Genomic DNA, 11684 nt, shown 5'->3' on the forward strand with positions numbered 1-11684 from the left:
TTCTCTTTTCTGTTTATTCGATTTTTTTTCTCCTCATGACACATTCCACTTGGGTTAGATTTACCCTTTTAAAGATTCCAATACAACCTACGAAAAGATCTGTTGGGGATTTCCATCAACCTGCTTGGATCAATTTTGTCCTTTTTTTATCTGCCTAAACTACAATGGGACAGACTTGTATAGCATCCATGCTATTTTCTGGTTCTTATTATACTTGCTTTTATATGTATTCATAACTGATCGGCTGTAAACTTGTTAATTGTCATTATCATTGCATTGGATAATAAATTCATTCATTCATTCATTCATGTTATATGTTTATTTTTTGTAGGGACGATACGATAGGTGTTTTTGTAATCACGAATGGAGATACGTGTACATCCATTTTTGTAAATGAAATGCTAGCAATATAGCATTCACCTCGTTAATTGTTAAACTTTTTCATATAAATCAAATTTAAAAATGATCCTAGGTGTTAACAATAAATGGGGAAGTCACATATCATTCCTGAAACATATGAGAAAACTGCATGTAAATGAAATCAAGCAAACTCGATAGACCTGACGTAGATATAGAAAAAAGCATTCTTAGACTGGCGTTACTGGTATCCTTTTTTAACGAAGTATGGTCTATTCCTGACATATCTTTGGGAACCTTTTAAATTACTTTGGGTAAGGAAATGGTTAAAACATCCAACCAAACAACTACAAAACCTTCAAGTACCTCAAGGGTTTGGAGAGTTTCTCTTTTTAACCATTGATTGATTACTTTCAAACATCATCTATTTCCAGAAAGTGAAACCAGTCAACACTTACGAGGAGTTGTAAAGGAGTTCACTAAGAATTTCCTTAACTAAAGTGTAATCCTTTTAAATTTTCAAGGTGAGAATGATCACGATGACACTTATTTTGTATATCAGTGTCACATTTTTTTTCTCGGGAAAATGAATCCCTAAAAATTAATGTACATCTTAAAGTTTGAGTAGAATTTCCAAGCCCCCAATATTTTCCGGGAGGGGAGGGGGTATTAGAATATATGCTAAGTGACATTAGCAGTCTTAATTAGGTGCTATGCACCCTGTTATAACATGAGAACACTCAGATTCATTACCTGAAATCAAGTTTGTGAAATCTTTGTGAAGTGATGTGTTGAAGTTTCTTCGAAAAATGAAAAAAAGTGTTCGACATGTAAAATGAACTGATATTGCTGATTCCCTAAATAAGAATGAAAAGCAACAACAAATAACAACAGCAATAACAAAAAAGAGCCAACACAAAGGCAGAATGAAAATATAACTTCATACACGGAAATACGAACATCTTTTATTACACTTTGTTTGCAACATACGTCAGCATTACATGTATAACTATGTATCATTAACCATGATGATAACTGCATACTTATGTTTTTAAACGTGGAGTGGTATCAGTTTTGTTTATTTTGTGAGTCTTGCACTTGTACTGACGATTAAATATATTAAAAAAAATAATGTTATACCTTGATATTACAATAAGTGCATTTATCGTGAATTTTGCTGGTTTTTAAGCCTTTGTTTTTCAAGTGGCTGTCTATGATCATGATGATGCCGACGCCTATTATTTCCACAAACAGTGTGTACTATAATTAAGTATAGATTTTCATGACTTAAATAGAAGTAATCTTACAGAGTTAAGTCGGCATAGTTGGAATGAACAATTTTATAAAAAATTGATTACGTACAATCTACGCAACTTTGGCCAAGTTATATTACATAATCAGTTTGCTACTTAGTTTGACTTTTACAAGAGTAATTTGCATATAGCTTCATCATAACCATGGTTTATATCAACAAAATCTGTTATAAATTACCAAACCACAATTTATATGCTTAGTTGTGCAACTCCACGATTAGTTAAACGCCCGTTCATAATAGTTTTATATTTTGGTCGCCATGGTCTTTCGAAGTATTCGATCTTCATCAAATATGCTATACTATTTTATTTAACATAATCGAAAAGAACAGTGGAGGGTAGTCCGGTTCAGATAAAAACAACCGTTTGACAACGGAGCCCTCCACGAATAACAAAAAAACATAAACGTGAAAAAAAAAAGAGCAGAACAAATAAATTGTAAATTAATCCCACAACCCCCCTCTTAATCCAACAAACCAAAGACATTATTCAAAAACCAGTTATCACAAGTAATTCATTGTTTAAATTATTACCGTGATTATGTTTGGTAGGGCTGAATATAACTTAAACTGCTAATCTTATGATTAAAGGTCTACATTTTAACACTAAACTCTGTGGCATGGTCAGCCTGAACCATTGATTACTGATGAGTTATATTCCAACCCAGTACATATTAGTATACATACAGGAAGATTAGTATTTATGTTACTGTGAGGAAAAAATACTATATCAATTTATCATTATAACATTTAATTCCAAATGATTTTTTTTTTAAGTTTCACTCTACACGAATACTTTCACTTGTAGTTTGATATATTCAATAATTTATTAGTAAGCTGTTTGAACTACTCAATAACCTTGAATATATCAGCATAAAGCTGTTTATTTTATCATTAGTGTCTTGTATGGAAACCGAGATGAATATCATTTACACTTTTTTCATACGAACTAGTTCATTGCATCTGAGGTACATCATGAACAACATTTGAAGTTCTTCTCGCGTAAGATCATGTTATTAAAGGTATATGTATATGTATATATATATATATATATATATATATATATATATATATATATATATATATATATATATACCAATGGTAGCTACGCCTACCATTGTTCTCTTCATCCATTTCTTTCACACAATATTTAAATATAAAAGAGTTGCCAAAGCTGTAGTACATGTATAACTTCACACATTTATATATATATATATATATATATATATACATATATATATATATATATATATATACATGCACACACACAAATATATATATATATATTTCACCATAGACAGACTATGGTAAACAAAAAATAAATCAACCTGTCAGAGGCGTCGATCCTGGGGGGCAGTGGGGGTGATCGCCCACCAATGAAAATATTGGGGGGGGCAAGCATATCGTCCCCCCCCCCCCCATGATTACACATGTGCAAAAATTATATAAGATTGTAATGTTACACAGAAATACGAAAGCAAGATTGAGATACAGAACTCGTTCTTTATTTAATATCCTGCTCAAAATGTCCGCTTTTCAGATTGGAATATAAAAAATTTCAGCTCCCGCCTCGCGCTCGCATCATTTCTGTAGCAAAAAACATACTTTTCATGATTAATTCTGTGAATAAATGTCCCATTTTCAATTGGATTTGTTGGATTGGATATATATCTTGTTCTTTTTTTTAAACGTCAATTAAACTGTCATTTTTTTCAGATCGAAATATCAAAATATTCAGCTCGCGCTTCGCACTCGCATCCCTTGTTGTTTTATATAACCATCTTAATCATTGGTACCAAAATGCTTAGAATATCAAGCTTTCAGGCCAGAACATATATAAATTTATTCAGCACTCGCATTATCTGTGAAGTGAGATACGTATCCTCCCCATGAGTTATTACAAACAGTCCTAAACAGGTAGCTTTTTTCGGTTTTCAGGTCAGTATATATCAATATTAATTTGCCCCTGCAACCTGTCCACCATAAATCACGGACCCCGTTGAAAAAAAAAGTTACCTCGGTAAATCAAACCAAAGTCTAAAATATATTTGGAAAGTTGCCGAACAAATGCATCTTATAGTTAAGGTCTTGCATTTCATTGTAAAATAGATTTAGATTTTGAGTAATTTGGAGATTGACAAATTATTAGTTCATGTGCGAATTCTTGGGCGCATTTTATTATTTTTTTTAACATACAAGTACACCTAGCTATCAATAATGCGTATTTCAATTTATTTGAATGCAGGATGAAATAGCATTGTAGATTCAATACCTTGCTCACATGCATAGGTGCCGCGGCCGGGGATTGAACCCCGGACTTTTAATGTATAGTTAGGCGCCCTAAACCACTCGGCTACGGCACCTCCACATCGCTCATCGATCATAGTGAAATATAATTTTCTGTATGCCAATGGATTTCTTGACCAGTATTTATCTTTACATTTTAAGAGATATAAAAAAAAATTGAAAAATAAACACAAATATCATGTCTACCTTTTATGTCATCACATTGTTAGAACATCTTCAAATGGATAGAATGAATAAAAAAATAATAATAAAAATCAAATTGTGTTTTCTCTTTTGAGACGAGAGTAAGAAGATAAAAAAATATGAGTTACGTGGTATTCTTGTCCAAGGAAGACAAGTTTGATAGTTTCATATTTTTTTTCAATTCACTTTCAATGTTTCATTCTTATTGATGCATACCGTTCGTCATCAAATGAACACAGAATATACCGATCAACAGAAACGCTAACGATTTTTGTCCTTTTTTATCTGAAGTGGGTGTGCATTTTTAAAGTGGAATGTCCCAAAACAATGCCATTTTGCTGCATTTTGGGAAATTTTTACTGCCTTCTCTAGATATTACATGAATTTCACTTAGATCATGGCAACTGCAGCATTACAAAACATTTAGAAGTGAATTTCTAGGTATGCAGTATAATGTAACTTTTCAATCCGATCATGTGGAAATAAATCATAAATATGTGGTGATCACCGAATCAAGACTTTCTGACGCAAATCCTCTTCGGGGAAATGTTGCAGGACATGATATCCACTTTTCTTGAACAATGGCATCTGAAGTTGAACCCCATTTCAGTGATGAGGCGAATGCTGACGATGTCGGATGCAGAGAGGAGGAGTTACCAGGTTCACTGGCTTGATGATTGGATGGAATTATTGGTTTCATCTCCATGTATTTGTGAGCATCATTGAAGAGTTGCTTAGCAACCACATCAATTGTGGAAACATTGGAATCTCCATCCACATCAGTTTCGTGCTACAGTTGGGAACAATTTATTAGATAAGAAAATTTACTGAGCAACACCTTTAAAAAGCTTTTACACATGACCTGGAATTCAGGATATAAATTATTTTATACCACAACCAATATGCTCTTCCGATTAATAAAAAAATCAAGTTGTTATCATGGCTGTAGATAATTAATATGGGCATCTGCTGGCCCACTTATCTCAAATAGTTTTTATTTATATCAACTTAATAACTATTAAAGGTGCACCATGTATATAAAATGTGATAAGGTAATACGATTTTGAATGGGGTCTATAGTATAGTACCTACATACCCTTACACTTTATAATTCACCGTAGAAAATTGGGCATAAGGATGATCAGCATATTTCTTTGTTTATCAACAATGCTTTTGTTTTCGTAAACAATGTCTCATGTGATGATATAGATATTTTTTCATTTACCATTGTAAAATTTGCGTGAGGAGGTTCGTGGTTCGAGTCGTTCTGATGTATGGCGGTCATTGAAAGTCCATCTACGTTCCTTGCTAAATAAAGTGAAAGTGACAAAAAATCTTAGAAAATGAGGAGAGGTCACAGAAAAGAAAAACAGACACATTCGGAGTAAACTATATGTACATTCTTTGATGACTGATTACTAAGTAATTACTTATTGCACACGGAGTATTCTTGAACGTGTTTTATGAACAAGACAAGTTTTGTTTCCTTCTGATCTGCCATTGCGATTTTTGTTAAAAGGCGCACTGAGGCTAGGTTCGAGTTGCCTTTCTTAAAATTTGATACAAGTCCAAACTGGCTCGTTTTTGGTCAGATTTAACTCCCCCCCCCCCCCCCTCACAAAAAAACGAAAATGTCTTGAATATATATCCTTTCATCAGCTACATCAGCTAAATTAAATAAATGCAGCTGTAAACAAAATTTCAATCACCACGATCATATTAAAAAGGGCTATTACAAAGTACCCCCTTTGGTCCTAGAAAACAAGCCTATTTTAGATATTTTCTTACGTATCGGATTTACGTCAATTCTATGCTCGTGCGTTATTTACTTTTTGGACGAGTTTCGATAATTCGATATCATGATTGATTGCCGAAACTTTAGGTATGGAAAGGATGTTATTTTTTACTACCTTATTAGATTTTAAAAAGCACTCACCTTTATTTGTGTCACGTTGTAACCACATACATACAGCCGATACTAAAATTAGAATCAGCACAGTTAGTGAACTTCCCACGATGTATAGAACTTTATGAAGCTTCGAAGGGAGAGCATTGCTGTCTATATAGTCAAATATAAAATTACACAATATTTCTTCTTACAATTTACATTACCCAAACTGCAAGCGAACCAAGCCATACATACATATATATATATATACATACATTCATACATGTATATATATATATATATATATATGTCTCGCTATGTTTATTTTTTTTTACAATCTAGATGATTTTCTGTACAAGGCAATGACAAAACATTAGTCAATGATCGATGCAAAATTTGGGGGTTATTTGTATGGAATGGTTTTATTTTGATTGCTGCATGCTTTATTCAAATGTATATATATACGAATTTGAACCTTCCTCCTATCTCATTGTGAATGAGATCAGTCCGATATTAGAAATTTTCTCGACTGCCACCATTTTTGAAAGGGTATGGAGCATCGAAACAGGTAAAAGTTTTTGGAAACTTGGTGCGAATTCCACAGGCATATTTAGATCTCCCAGGCTTCTTATTGTAACTTTTCTCTTCCTCTCTCTCTTGCACCATGAGCCTACCTCTCCTAACTTAATTAACAAATTGCCTCTCTCTGAGTCATTCAATTTTTCTATTCACTTTCTCGCAATTTTACCCAAATCTCATGTTTTCCTTATTCATCTATTAATTCTTCACAGTCCTCTCCCCATTTCTTCATGAACAAATGTACATGATATCAACAACGATTATGATGATAATGATCATAGTAATAATAATAATAATAATAATAATAATAATAATGATAATATAATGATAATAATAACAAGTAATAATAATAATGATAATAAAATGATATCAATAAAAATAATAAAAACAAAAGTATCAATGAATGGAGAGTTTGTTAGTAACACCATGTAGGTTAGTCATGAAAAGACGTTTCGATCACATAAGCTTTGATCTTCGTCAGAAGTGAAGACTTGAGTGTGTGTGTGTGTGTGTTTGTATTTGAGTTTTGTCAGGCGTGCAGCAACTATATACATATGGGACCGAGCTTTAACGTCACCATCCGAAAGACGTCATAATGATAATAATAACCACTACATAGGCGGATCCACGGAGTTGAGGGGCCCTGGCCCCCTATTGGTGGATCAAAAAAAGAAAAAAAAAAGAAAAAAAAAAAGGATGAAAAGAGAGGAGAAAAAGAAGAGGAGGAAGACGATGAGAGGAAAACTTTGAAAAACAAATATTTTTGGTCACTTTATAAGGGCTTCGCTCGCGCTTCGCATTAGCATTGCCTGATTTACACATCTTGTTCAATATGGAGCTTAAATATCAAGTTTGGAAATCAATATACAAAATATATTTCACCTTGGAAATCGAACTTTAATTATATGGTGTAAGTTACAAATTTATTTTAAAAAAGTGCTCTGCAAGAGTGTAAATTTATGGTCTGAATATTAACATATTCCGCTCGCGCTGAGCGCTCGCAAACTTTATTTATCAAGTACCTATTATTTTCGTGCATTCCATAAAGTTTTCAAAATAGCATTTTTCAGGTCTCATTTTCAAAACGTGTCAGCTAGCACTCCACGCTCGCATTTTGATTGGCGAGTTATGTAAGTCTCAGTATTGATTATCCAACAAACTACTTGAAATCTCCTTTTCATGACACTTGTTATATATAAGAAGAATTGTAAAAGCAATTACATTTATCTATTTATTTATTTTCTCTTTAAGGATATCCATATCCTAGAATGATAACGACAATTCCAGCACGTGTTTGTAAAAGCTATCGTTATGCAGGCCTTTCGCCTATTTAAAGGCCAAGGATTTTTATTTTTTGAATAGGGTGAGGCAGACAATAGAGCTCCCAGTAGTAGTGAAAAGAACAATAGACTTAGCTATGTTGTTGACATGTTGATTTCAATGAGGTCATTCAAATATGTTTTAGAATTTAGACTGATCTAGAAATGGGCAGAATGTTCTTTTTATAGTGAATACTAGAAGTTTCTAGAATAATGAATAATTTGTATACAAGGAAGGATTTCATCACATCAGATCATCATACCAGATCCTAACTCAGAGTTTCACGCCAGACTTTATGTCAGAGCAGAGTTTAATTCCACCTGGAATATTTATCTTCTGTGGAATTATTTGCACACCATCAATGAACTGTTTGCAGTTATTTTGAGAGAGGAATTATCAGTTCTCATCGAGATCATCAACCTGTTTAAATGAACGCTTTTCAACCCATGGATTGCTAAAATTGACTTTTAATCATCATCAACAACGTCTTCATGGATATTCCAACTCATTACAGTGACTCTGGTTAATCATCGTGCTTCAACATCAGTTTCATCATCGCCATCATTGTGAACTTTGATTTACGGAATCTTCGCCAACCAACTTGGATTATTACTTGAATATACATGTAGTACCATCACTTTCGATCGCACATCTGTCACTTCAAGAGATGTACACGTAAGAACAATATTTATTTATGTTTGTTACTTTATAATTGTTAATGATTTCCTGTAATAAAAGAAAAGGAAATAAAAATAAAAAAATAAATATTTATTGTTATTTGTTGCAGTATCGTAACACACTTTATCAAAAATTTTGGCTCTCGATTTGCGTTCGCATTAGTGTTTAAAAATATATTAACTGATGCATCATATTGATAATTACAAAAGTGCTTGAAATTTCCAGTTTTCAGGCCATAATAATATCATCAGATTCCGCGCCTCATTATGCATTAATAAATAAGACATCAATATAATAATTAAATTGTCCGTTTAGTTTCATCTTGCGCTTAGCAAGCGAAATAGAAAGATAGACATCATTTTCACATGATGACATGTCTTAAGTATGTCCAGGTCCTATGTCAAAGCTCAAGGTAACAATAATGAAAAATATCAGCTCTTTACTAACTGCGAACCATCCACCTCGCAATTCTACCACAAAGTGCTCGAAATATAGAGCTGAAATTGACCCTGTTTCAAATCGGAATATCAGATATTTTAAGCTTGCGCTCGCTTTGATTTCCATGATAAAATATGTATTTAGACTGCCTAGATTCTAGGTCTAAATCTGTAACACGCGCGTGCGTTGTTATTCAGATACGCAACTTGTTCTTTATTCAAATCATTATCCAGTTTCAGATTACAATTCAAAAAAATTCTGCTCGCGCTTTCTGCTCGCATTATCAATCTAGGTAGATCCCCTTTTACTCATCCTTTTCATGATTTACAAAACATGAATAGAGTATCCCGCTTTTAGATCTAAATCTATAATTTTCCGCTCGCGCTTTGCGCTAGCATCAATTGTTTAGTTACATAGCTATCCTGTTCACGATTACAAAAATTGATTACAATTTTCATTCTTTATGTAGAAATGTCAAAAAATTCAACTCGCACTTTGAGCTCGCATTATTGGATTGTTGAAGCAGTCCTTAACAGGTACATTTTTGATCAGTTAAAAACGTATATAAAACATTTCTGCTCGTGTTTTGCACTCGCATTATTAATGTAAGGAAGATCCACAATTAAAAACATGAATGGAGTGTCGTTCAGCAGGTCTAAATCTCGAGATTTTCCGCTCATTCGTTGCGTTCGCATCAATTGCTTAGTTATAGTTTCTTTAAGTTACAAAAAGTGCTTAGAATTTCTATTCTTAAGGTAAACATGTAGAAAAAAAAATTAAGCTCGCACCTTGCGCTTGCATTATTTGAGTGTTGAGATCTGTAAAGTCTTTATGGCTCACTGCAAGCGGTCTTGAACAGGTAGGCCTACCTTTCCGATCAGTTAAAAACATGTATCAAATATTTCTGCTCGCACTTCGCGATCGTAGAAATTATTTTGTTGCATACATTGCCTAAATAACCAACATTGCCCTGAGTGTTCAAATTGTAGGAGAAAATACATAAAATTTCAACAACAACAAAAGAATGCTCGCGCTTCGCGCTCGCACTATATAAATAAGGATTACGATATTATGTTGATTTATAAGAATAAAGCTAAGGAGTGGCTATTAGGACTAACCCCTCAAAGAAGCGAACAAAAATCAACTTCGAGCGACCGATCGGTAAAAATATAGCTGAAAAAATCCAGGTCCCCCCCCCCCCATTGGTGATGGCTGGATCAGCCCCTGCACTATAAGAATACATTTTACAATTACAATAACGATATTAACTCACAATATCTAGTTTTGAAATAGGCTTTATTGTGCTTCTTCGCGGCCTGAACAGTGACGTAATACTGTGTCAGGGGGTTTTGATATACATATATATAATATATTTCGGTTTTTTTTTTTTCTGCGAAAGTTATTGGGATAGTGGCACTAAAATTATTCAGTACTCAATTGATGGAGACCTGCAGCTCTTGACTATGTTGTGATTTCTTTAATTCTACTAAGTTTATGTATCAGGAATACAAATGGAAAATTGCGCCAAATAAGCATAAAGTAAAGCATGGCAAAACATCAAAGGCTGTAGGTTAAAGCCTACAGGAAAATTCATGATATTTATATGTAATAAAAGTGAAGAAATCAAATGTGTAAATGGAATTCTCATAGATCTAGATCTATATCTTTATTGGCTTTATCGTATCCGTCACATCCACAAAAAGTCTAATCCAGCTTTCTGTGTACAGAGCTATGAAATCACGACGCTTCTGAAATCACTATAAAGCTTGACAATACGAATTGGGGAACATATTGTTGTGTTGGGGTCGGTGCTTATAATTAAGAAGGGAAGCGTAACGAAGAAACTTTGGAGAAAGTTATACGGTTCAAATTTACGATGAATATAAAATAATTTAGAAGTATAAAGATTGAGATTGTGAAGTACAGATAATATTTGATGGACGTCTAAGTCTTGAAGTCAGTCAGTCTATATCGATGAGTGTGGGTCTAGTATTCTCCTGTATATATTGTGTATCTCTCTAAGAATCAAAGTCTTATTTATATCATTAGTTTTGGGGGTGTAACAATTTAAGGTGGGAGCGATCTAAACTTGTTCTGATTGGTCTGGTGTGGTGATGCTCTGTGAAAGTAACTGGGGCTGGAAGTGTGAGTCATACTTCTTAGAACTTAAGTTCCTTGAAGTTAGCTAACGTCACTGAGAGTTGGTATTTTTATGGTCAAGGCCTGGGAGTTAAATGGTATGGGGGTTGGGGATTTTTAGATGACATTGGGGGGAGTTTGTAAACAAGGTTAATGACTGAAAGGATAACAGGAAGTTGAATACATACTACATAACAATATGCCAAAATCATCCGCAGAGCAGCTCTTGAACTATACTATATGCGATGGATACGCACCCCCCCCCCTTGCATGGTGTAGGTCATCCCATTTTGCAAAGATTGGTCCTGTCCCAGTTGCGAACCTAGGATTTTCCACCCACAGGGGGAGGGGGGGGGGAGCAAAGTCGTCCGCCCAAAATTTTGACAAGCAAAAAAAAAGGTCTTCAAGCTCGTCAGGGGGGGGGGGGGGCAGGGATACGTCCTTTGCATGGGTTGTGACTCGTCAGGGGGGGGGGGCAGACTG

This window comes from Lytechinus pictus, chromosome 8 (genome assembly GCF_037042905.1).
Source record: "Lytechinus pictus isolate F3 Inbred chromosome 8, Lp3.0, whole genome shotgun sequence".
Taxonomy (NCBI): domain Eukaryota; kingdom Metazoa; phylum Echinodermata; class Echinoidea; order Temnopleuroida; family Toxopneustidae; genus Lytechinus; species Lytechinus pictus.